The 10,507-nt window shown below is 40.3% G+C and overlaps 1 long non-coding RNA gene across 1 annotated transcript; it reads right to left on the bottom strand.

The window, feature by feature from the left end:
- Window positions 1-1,207: 1,207 nt before the first annotated feature.
- On the bottom strand, window positions 1,208-8,854 carry LOC140713283 (uncharacterized). Its single transcript, XR_012095170.1, has 2 exons — window positions 8,771-8,854; window positions 1,208-3,405 (listed from the first exon to the last, which is right to left on the bottom strand). It is a non-coding gene; the product is annotated as an uncharacterized lncRNA (long non-coding RNA).
- Between the last annotated feature and the right edge of the window lie 1,653 nt (window positions 8,855-10,507).

Here is a 10,507-nt window from a genome sequence, read left to right as displayed (position 1 = left end):
GGGACGCACTGTGGAGCTTCTTTCTGCTTTGCATTTACTTTGAATTCCAGTTTTAAAGGAACAGTTTACTATGGGAGAAAACATTTTATCACACACAAAAAATTAAATACTATTTAAATGGCTGAGCTCTTACTCTGGTGTAAATTCACCAGTGGGAACCAATAAAATACACATCCTTTTCCCTAGCCGACTTCCGTATTATCTATTTTGTCTTTGCCAAATATAAAGTAATTTTTAAGTAAAGCCCTGACCAAAAGCTGTCTTCATTGGTTTTTAATATCACTGTTGTCCTGCCAGTGCCCTTGGGAATTTTACCTTTTTTAGATATATGAATTTGGTTTTCTTTTCACTATCAGAATTATTTACTTTTGTTTAGCTTTTAAAACAACATCCTCCTGTTGTTTTACTTTTTGTTACAGAAAATCACTTTTTGTTGAGAATATCGCTTTTTGTTAAATGTCTTTACTCTTCTTTCATGGGAGACGAGGGTGGTGTGAAGGGTGCTCGGCCATGGGTTGGGAGGTGGAGGGTAAAGCTCCTGCCCTGTGCCATCCGTGTGGAGCGGGGGTGCTGTTCAGACCAGGCTCTCTCCTCTGGGCACCGTCAGGAACAGCCTCAGCCCCACGCTCGTGCGCCCGCGAATGCCCCGTGTAATCGTCATGGGTGATGTTGAGACTACACCTCACTTCAGAAGGTTCATCATGCCACGATAAGCAAAAATGTCACTTTGGATCAATGGCTAAGTAGAAATCGAATCTCTATGACTATGACAAAATAGTTCCTTCATAACGTATTTAATAAATCAAAGAAGCTTTTAGGAACCTCCCTAAAATACTGTTTAAAAGAGCAAAATATCTGGTCAATCCAGTTCACATCGACGTGTGTGGGAATGTTCACTGAAAAGGAATAAGGACAGCGGAGACACCCCGAGTCTCAGTTTCAGAGCGAGACATTTGGGTGGCCCTGGTTGCTGGGGCAGGCAGCGCAGGGATGGCGGGTTTTATATCTGTTACATCTGCAATGGATCATTTGAATTTACAAAGGAAACACCGAGATTGTTAACTCCTCGGAGGAACAGATGGTGCAGCGCTCGTCTTTATTTCCAGGGATTACCACAAAGCATGTGCCGGGTGTCCCACGTCAGCAAATGTTGGGGGCCGCACCGGGGGTGGTGGAGAATGAAAGAACACACACAAAGACAAAGACACACAGAGAACATGGCGGCCGCACTCAGAGCCTCCGCCTCACTTTATTTATATTCCATAAACTTCAGGTCAGCAGAAAGAATGCAATGCAAAACAAACTTTCTTTTCCCACATGTAACCTTCTACTCAGTACCTTGTTTCTATATTCTTTCTTATCTACCCGCCTTCTTGGCGCCTACGGGAGTTCATTAAAAGTTCAGTTGGAGATACTGTCCTTGAGCCTTATCTATTCTCAGCATACTGTTTTCAAAGGCCCCTGCATTTCCCCCCTTTTAATTTTGTTTTGCCTCAATCCTAAAAAGGTAGCCCATATTTGTTCCTGTGTTTTCTTTTGTTTTTGGTGGCGACGGAGGGAGCATTGAATCACCAAAAGAAGTAGACACAAACCAAGTGCCCAAAGCAATATACTTCCAGAGATTGTAGAAATCCATGTTTTTATCTGAGTCCATGGGTTAAAGGCAGCAAGGCGCTGCCCCAGCTCCTGCAAGGTTACAGTTCCAGACAGCACATGTAATTGTTGTCGAAATGCTTCGGAAATGTTCTGAGTGAGCTCTTGAATGTCCAAACTAATATTTTTATGGTCAATTAATAATTTTCAGATTACAGTCCAATTTTGAGAGATGTTAAAAGGCACAGGCATTACACAAAATTGAGTGGAATTCCAATCACATTGTAATGTTACCCGAGTACTGAGTACAGTGAGCTGATCTCCAAGCCATGTCAACGCTTGCTCCATGTTGTCCAATCTTTCAGCAAGTTGAGAATCAATGTTTCGTTGTTGAAGCCATAACCGGTGAGATTGTTCATGCCATTGCTGCACAAATTCAGCATTTTGTATGCTTTGATGAAGAGCGAGCCCTGCTACAGCCGCAGTGGAGGCAATGGCAACAAGACTCATCACCGAGGCAATTATAAGTCCAAGGGCACGGAGGGTTCGCTGAAGAGAAGTCCAAATATAAGTTTCAAGAGGTGATGCCCCCCACGGTCGCGTAAGATTAACAGGTAGCCAAATTTCCTTACGAGCCCTGAGGATATAAATATCCCCAGCAAAGTTGTGCCACCAAGAATGATTGAGGCAAGACAAAAATGTACACGTATTTGTACAATTAACAATTCCCGTATTATTATCCCATATCAAATTCCCTGCTAATAATAGGTAGGGCTTACGGACACAAGCAATAATATATCAAGAGGTATTCCGATATAACTGAATATGAAAGGAATTAGTTGGGTTAGAAAGATTAAGAGACATATTCACCACAAAAGTGCTAATGGCATCGCCTGCAGCTAACAACTTCCAAAGATGACTCTGTACTTAGGCCTCCTTCACACCATACCAAGGTTTCATTATTGTTAGCAGCAATACTTTTATTTACCCGGTGCCATTTCAAAGGTATGTGACTAAATTTTATTTGAAAATCACTGTGCACACTTCAATCAGTTATTTGCATCCCATTGTATTCTAATAAAATCCGGGTTTTATTTCCCCGACATAGTTGCCACTCCAGCACCTCAATATTAGGAGAAACCTCTGGAATAGGACAAAAAAGTAAAGAACTAGGAATAGTTTCATTACTATATACAGTATGATTATAATAACAGTATTAGCAGCCACATAACTATGATTATAGCGAACAACCCAGGCTTCATACGATTTTCGGAGACAATGAGAATTATTTCCCATGCATATTGGAAGTTCTTCCACTCCAAATTGGTATGTGTTGTTTATAATTTCCGTTTCCTGTTCTATATTGTCCTTGTCTATATAGGGGGACGGCATTCAAGTAGTGTCATTGGTGAAAACCTTAATTTCCGCCTCTCCCCAGGCGACTCCCTGATACAAGGGTGGAAAGGGAATATAAGTGTAATATTCATACAAAGCCTCACTAAGGGAAATAAGTCCCCCGCCGAGGCACATCCAACAAAGGAAGAAATGCATGCTGAATCCAGTTTTCTTTTCAACAGGGTTTCAATCATCTTGTAGGAAACCACTCAGGTCCGCTCCCTGTAAGGACAAGAGCATAGCCCCATTCCTGTTTTAGAACTTGCCCTTGAACATACTTACCTTCTTCATTAGGATACCAAATCTTTAAATTGTCAGCGGGGACTATCACCGAGGGAGGTGAGGAAAGATGGGTTACGACAGCGGAGTCTTGCAATTGTCTCCATTGATTCAAAAAATAATTAAAGTAAAAAGAACCTTCAAAATCAAAAAAATTAAGGTAGAAAGGTTAACCTTCAAAAAAATGTGGTTTTTTGGGGGGGCTCATTTCCCCCTTTTTGTTTTAATGGTTGAGTTTTTAAAGTTAAATTTGCGCGCTCAATGATGGCTTGACCTTGACTGTTGCCCGGGATCCCGGTGATATGTCGAATATTGTATTGCTGTAAGAAAACTTGTAATTTATGAGAGAAATAGGCAGGGGCATTATCAGTTTTAAGTATAAAAGGAATGCCCATAATGGCAAAACAAGCTAAGAGATGTGTAATAACAGAATCAGCTTTCTCAGATGGCAACGGAGTGGCCCATTGAAAATGAGAAAAAGTATTAATGGTATGATGAACATACTTTAATCGTCCAAAAGAAGGAATATGTATAACATCCATTTGTCAAATTTGATTAACTTGAGTACCTCTCAGGTTAACTCCAGGATGGAAGGATGGAATGCTCAAAGGAGCACAGAAAGGACAAGCTCGAATAAGAGAACAAGCTTATTTATGAGTTAAATGAAACCGTCGTTGAAGGCCAGAACTATTAGTGTGATGTAGAACATGTTCTTGTTCTGCAGCCTGCAAGTGGCCAATTAGAAGTGAATCAATCTGAGTATTTCCATGAACTAATGGTCCAGGCAATTGAGAATGAGAAAGAAGATGAGTGATGAATAAAGGAGCTCGACGTTGGCTCAAAGTAGAAAATAACAAGGAAAAGAGTTTTTGAAGAGAAGAAGTAGCACAAAGAGGTAAAGTGGCCTGAAAAATATAAGAAGTAACATAAACGGCATATTGAGAATCACTAACAATATTTCAACCAGTAGTAGGGAAATTAAGTAAGACCATGAGAATAGTAAACAATTCTCCCTATTGCACCGAGGGATAAGGATAAACTGTAACTCAAGATTGATGAAGCTTCTTGCCAAGAATCAGAAGTTGTAAGAAGATAAATGATCTGACTATGAGTGAATTGAGAGATAATTAAGGAAGGATCTCCTCCCCAAAGTTGTCGACAGTGATGCCGTCCTTTGATGATCAGTTCAGCTAAACGATCGATATAAGTAGCCAAGTGTTTAGATGTTTTATTGGACAAAAAGATCCATTTTAGCAGCTGATTGGTCTGATGAATCATTCCTGTAGGAGAATGTAAAGTATGAAATAAACAAAGGGAAAGGGGAACATCGGGAAGGATATAATGTAAATGAGCCTTTTGAAGTTGCTCTTCCACAAGCTGGAGTTCCTGTAAAGCCAAAGGAGTTAAATGACGTGAGCTGTCCAAGTGATTGTCTCCTTCTAGAATAGAAAAAAGATGTTGTAACTGAATAAAGAAAAAACAATTTTTGAGATCTATGACCATTAATTTTTAACTTTGTGGGATAAAGGCAGGATTAGGAAGACCAGGCTGTAAACTTTCCCTAGGTTTAATGTAAACATTTATAGTTTTAAGACAAGACAAAGACGGGAATTCCATGCAGAAATACGTGGCTTTATATTCCTCTCGGCCATTTGTTTTTTGACTTACTCTTTTAGAGTCCTAAGTATTTCTTTAAATAATGGTCACTGTTTCACATAAATAGGAGTGGTGGCTATGAGTTTAAAGGATTGTAGCCCATTTTGAACATCGTATTTTTGGCAGCTGAGGAAATATGAGGAATGTTTTAAAAAGCAGCAAATTGTTGTGAAAGATCTTGTTCCCAAAAATTAATATTGATAGGAACAATATAAAAATAAAAAAAAACACTTGACCTTGTTAACCTTTAGGACCGACACAGGTTAAAGGTTCTACGTCTTGATAAACCACAGAAGCAGCACCCAAGCCAGTGAGTATAACTGCAACTTGTCTTTTTTCCTATTGTATAGGCCTCTAATTTAAACAAATAATAGACATATTTACCACCGTATCAATTAACCCTTTAAAAACTATTTCATTAATGTGCAAAGAACATAAGGGCTTTTGATTAGAAACTAAAGTTTCCCAAAAAACAGTTTTTTCTGTGCTACCAAACCCTCCCTATTGAGAATACATTCCCCTGCCTCTAGGTATATAAATTGTGAGACTTAAACCATAATAAGACTTTTATTAGTAACATTATGTCCTTTTGGCAAAGGGCCACACTCTCTAATAGCTAATTTATATACTCCTCTATTAGGAGACAAAGTATAAGGCTGAGTAATAACTAAGTCAGCAGCGGCGCTCTGCTTAGTTGCCACATAAAGCTGAGAAACTGGGGTAAGGTGTGGGATCCTTAAGGAGGACTTGAATTTATTCCTTGATGTTGTAGGCCATTGCTCACTGGGTATTGTATGCAGATTTAGTCAATAACAAATATTTGTAAACAAATAAGGTGATTACAGGTACAGAAATTCAGTTCGTAGTTTACTATTCAATAGAGTATCTGCTTTGTAAAAGATGGTGGACCACAAAATACTCAACGGATTTTGGTTTTCAAAACACAATGATGCTATCCAAGGCTAAATGGATACTTGAAATTGGGATTGGATCTGGTGCTGAGATACAACTTTTACTTAGTTATTGATTTTTCTTTCCTCCAATTATTCCAAGGAGGGTGACTACCATTTTTGTACTTTATAGAGCAGTCTAGAGGAAAGGGTTAAGCATGTAAGCTCTGGGGACAGAAAGTCATATTTTCAAAATATAATAGCTATATGACCTTGGATACATTTATAAAACTGTCTTAACTCTGTTTTCCTGTCTACAAAATGGTAATTATTATAAAATTTGTCAGTCTTAAAGGGATGTTGGAAGAACTAAATGCAAGTGAAGATTTTTTCACAGTAGTAGAGACATAGTAAGTACTCAGTATACTATGGCTATTATTACTGTTGTTATTGTTAATATTACATCTATTAATTTTAGCTCTTTAATGTAACAAGTGCAGAACCATAATCTCACATCCTTCAGAGTCATGCTGATCTTGTATTTTTTGGTCCTTGGACTAGTTTAGTGATTTATTACAAGAAACCTAGTTAGTTTGTGCATTCTTTTCCTTTCTTATATTTCTCATTTGTAAAGACTGATAAACCAACTACACTTTCAGACCTGGTGACATAAATTGTTGGGGCCCCAAGCCTGTGGGCCCCGGCTCCCATTTCCCAGGAGAGGAGACAGTAAATTTCCACTTTTATCAGTTTTGAAATGACATTTATTTGTCCAATGTCGACCTTTACCACAACATTTGTACACCTCTGAAGGCAGCTTTCTGCCTTGAGGGATAAAAGTGTTCAATTTTTATGACATTCTTTTTTGAAATGTCTAGGTTTACCACACTGAAAGCAAACACCTTGTTTGTTATTTCCTTTTAAGGCTTTAGACAAAGCTCCAGCAAATAATTGAGCATTATAAATAGCCCCTCCAACACTAACACAAGTTTTAATATATTTATCTAAATTGGCCCCATTGGCCTTTAATGATTTTAACAATTTTTGACAGTCAGCATAAGCATTTTTAAAAGACAACGTTTGTAACAAAATTTTTGAAGCAAGGTCAGCACCCACAATTTTCAAGACAGCATCCTGAAGACGGGCTACGAAATCTGAATATTGTTCATTTGTGCCCTGTAAAATCTTCACAGAGGAAAGGGAAGATTTTCCTGTTATCTCTACCTTATTTTAGGCCCTTAAAAACAAAGTCTTGATTTAAGTAAGGGCAACATCTTCTAGACCAGCCTGAGCACTAAGAGTAGCATATTGGCCCGTGCCTGTGAGTTGTTCCTCAGTGGCTCCTGGGGGATCACACATAACATTTTTTCTAGCCTGTACATGCACCTTGTTCATTTACCAGCTGTGCAATTGTAACCACTGAGAACGATCAAGAAAAGCCTTCCCCAAAGTCTTCCAGTATATAGAAATTATCAAATTTTCTGATGAAAAAATATCAAGAAGACCAAGGATAGGGGTTCATAGTTAGAAATGGCAGCTTTCATTTCTTTTTAAAAATTTAATTTGTAAGGCATTAAATTGGACATTATTGCCACCATTTGAAAACTAAGCATTAGGAGCAAAAGAAGCACAAATAATTGGAAACAGATCCAGCTCCTTAAAATTTTTTTTTTTTTTTCACAGAGAACATTTTTTTTTAATTCACAAAATGATACATGTTAACTCTAAGCTGGAAAACACGGATCACTAAGTGATTTTGTGCGAAGCAAACAACAAAATCATTAACACAGAAGTTATACCAAAAATGCAAAGGAGCCTTCCCACCTCTGCACAAAACAACAAAAGCCCAAAAGTTGTTAGGCTGAGACATTTCAAAGTAAATTATTTTATGACCTCAAGAAAAAGATCATATCAAAGCTATTTTATCAGTTCCAGGAAAGTTTCCAAAATGTTTAATCAAGTCAGCATAAAAAGGATACCAAAATCTAGGAGAAAGCGCGTAATAAAATAAAATGCTGCAAAACACAGTTCATCCTCAGTTATATCAGTGAAATATCCTAAATTAAAGACTTGCCGATAGAATGCAGCAAAAACAGAGACAGAGCAAGAAAGGACGCCGAGCAGGAGCCCGAGGTTCACGGTAAGAAAACAAGTGGCTGAGCAGCTGGAGAGAAAGCAGCCCGGGGGATTCGGCCACGTGACGTGCGGTCGACCCTGCGGCAGGGACCCGCCAGGCTGCCCGCCCCTCAGCACCTCAGCCCCTCAGCCCCCTCAGCCGTCTCAGCCTGTTGGGGGCACTGAGAAAATTTTGCCAAAGGTAAAGATAAGGAAGCCCGGGGGTTGGAGGCACTGGAAAATTCTCTTTTAACAGGGCAGAAGGAAAAGAAACAGGGAAAGCTCACAAAGGTGAATTAGAAGAATGTATCTGTAATATTTGTTGAAGCATTTCCATAATACACTGCATGTCAGAATTTCCCTTAGAAGAAGGAAGAGCTGGCTTTTTCTCTTCTCCCCCTTTTGCTACCCTGGCACAAATGGGCTCCATTTCAGATTTATTTTATTTTATTTTATTTTTCCAAATCCTCAGATACCTTTCCTCCTGTGGCTACATTACCACACTCCGAATCAGTCTCAAGTAACTCTAATGTCTGAGTGATAGAGTTACACAAGGTCCACAATTTTAGAGGCATAATATCCCCTAACTGGAGAGCTCTAAGCAAAGCTTTTACTACCTGTAACCATTTTTTCCGATTCAGCTGCACTTTAGTCTGATACTGAAACCAGTAACAATGTTATTCAACATGGGCAAACAATCGCTTCAAAGTCTTTTTCTTTCACTTCTACTCCCATGGACAGCAACAGTCCTTGAAACAGCCATAAATATTCTGAGGCCAGAGAGATGGAATTCCCATAATGAAAGCTTAAGAAGGTTCCCTTTAACAATATCTGAGCCTTACCTGCTCCTAGGGGGTTCCCCTTCTTGTTCTCCCCTACTCACCCGTGCTGACCCTGCTCGCTGCGCCACTTGTTGGGGGCCGCACCGGGGGTGGTGGAGAATGAAAGAACACACACAAAGACAAAGACACACAGAGAACATGGCGGCCGCACTCAGAGCCTCCGCCTCACTTTATTTATATTCCATAAACTTCAGGTCAGCAGAAAGAATGCAATGCAAAACAAACTTTCTTTTCCCACATGTAACCTTCTACTCAGTACCTTGTTTCTATATTCTTTCTTATCTACCCGCCTTCTTGGCGCCTACGGGAGTTCATTAAAAGTTCAGTTGGAGATACTGTCCTTGAGCCTTATCTATTCTCAGCATACTGTTTTCAAAGGCCCCTGCAAGCAAATGCAGCCTGCAGCAGCTGGGCTGCAGGTGTCGGGCATGGCACACTGAAGAGGAACCGTTGTGCTGGATGAAACACTGTCATTCCCTCACGCATAGCATTAGAGAAACATTCGTTGTCCATGACTGGAAAAATCCTCCTGTCTTCCCACCTCTGGCGTCTCAAACAAAGGAATCAGAGATTTGCAGTGAGGAAGTGGCTTCCCCGAAAACCAGAACTAGGGTTTAGAATCAGAGGCCTGAGCAAGGCCTGCAGGGTTGGAAATGAGGGTGCTCGGGACATGTTTCGTAAGGACGATGTAGACACGGTGAAGGAGACACACTCTCAGGACCCCAAACTCACGATGCCACAGGTAAGACTGAGCTTGGGACTGCCTCCCTTTTGTTCCCAGACAGGCAGCTGTGATTTCCCGGGCTGACCTTATCTTATGTAAAAGGTGGATTCACTGAGTGCTAATCAGAGGCCCACGGGAATGCAGCCACGAGCCTCACTGTGCTCCACCACCTGCCCTCCCTCCTTTCCTGCTCCCCTCCTGCTTGCTCTCTCCCCGTTAAGAATTAAAGTTCCCCAAACCCTCTTTGGAAAAGGCTCAGGTCACAGGTCCCACTGGGACTTGTGTTTCTTTCTTCTGGGCACATCCTCAATCTTAGCAACATAAACAACTAATTGATTGAGACCTGCTTCGGTCACGTTTTGGCTTACAATACTGTGAACCAAAATAAATCCTCCCTTTCACGACCAAGGTGAGTTTCCTAGTTCACCAGTTTCCTATGCCAGTGTAGGTCTGAGTTGACCCCATCTCTCTTGTCGTCTATCTAGCTGACGTGATTTTTCAGCCCTAAGCAATGCGTGGTCAAAGTAATTTAATGCAATTTTCTTCATGATGATTTTTTTCCCTTTTAAAATTTAAAAACTACAAAAAATTTAAAAACTCTTTAATCAACATTTTCAGTTTTTTTATTCTTAAATATCTGTTGAAAAGGTTTATCTATGGCTGGGGGCGGTGGCTCATGCCTGTAAACCCAGCACTTTAGGAGGCCGAGGTGGGCAGATCACGAGGTCAGGAGATTGAGATCATCCTGGCTAACACGGTGAAACCCCATCTCTACTAAAACTACAAAAAAAATTTAGCTGGGCACGGTGGCGGGTGTCTGTAGTCCCAGCTACTTGGGAAGCTGAGGCAGAATGGCATGAACTCAGGAGGCAGAGGATGCAGTGAGCCGAGATTGAGCCACTGTACTCCAGCCTGGGTGACAGAGCAAGACTTCATCTCAATTTTAAAAAAAAGGTAAAAAGAAAAGGTTTCTCTATAAATTACAGGGCTCATGTTTTCTGGTATGATGTTCT

Source organism: Chlorocebus sabaeus, chromosome 14 (assembly GCF_047675955.1).
Source record: "Chlorocebus sabaeus isolate Y175 chromosome 14, mChlSab1.0.hap1, whole genome shotgun sequence".
Classification (NCBI taxonomy): Eukaryota; Metazoa; Chordata; class Mammalia; order Primates; family Cercopithecidae; genus Chlorocebus; species Chlorocebus sabaeus.
Note: the sequence above shows the minus strand (reverse complement) of the source record. Positions and strands in the feature narration are given on the sequence as shown.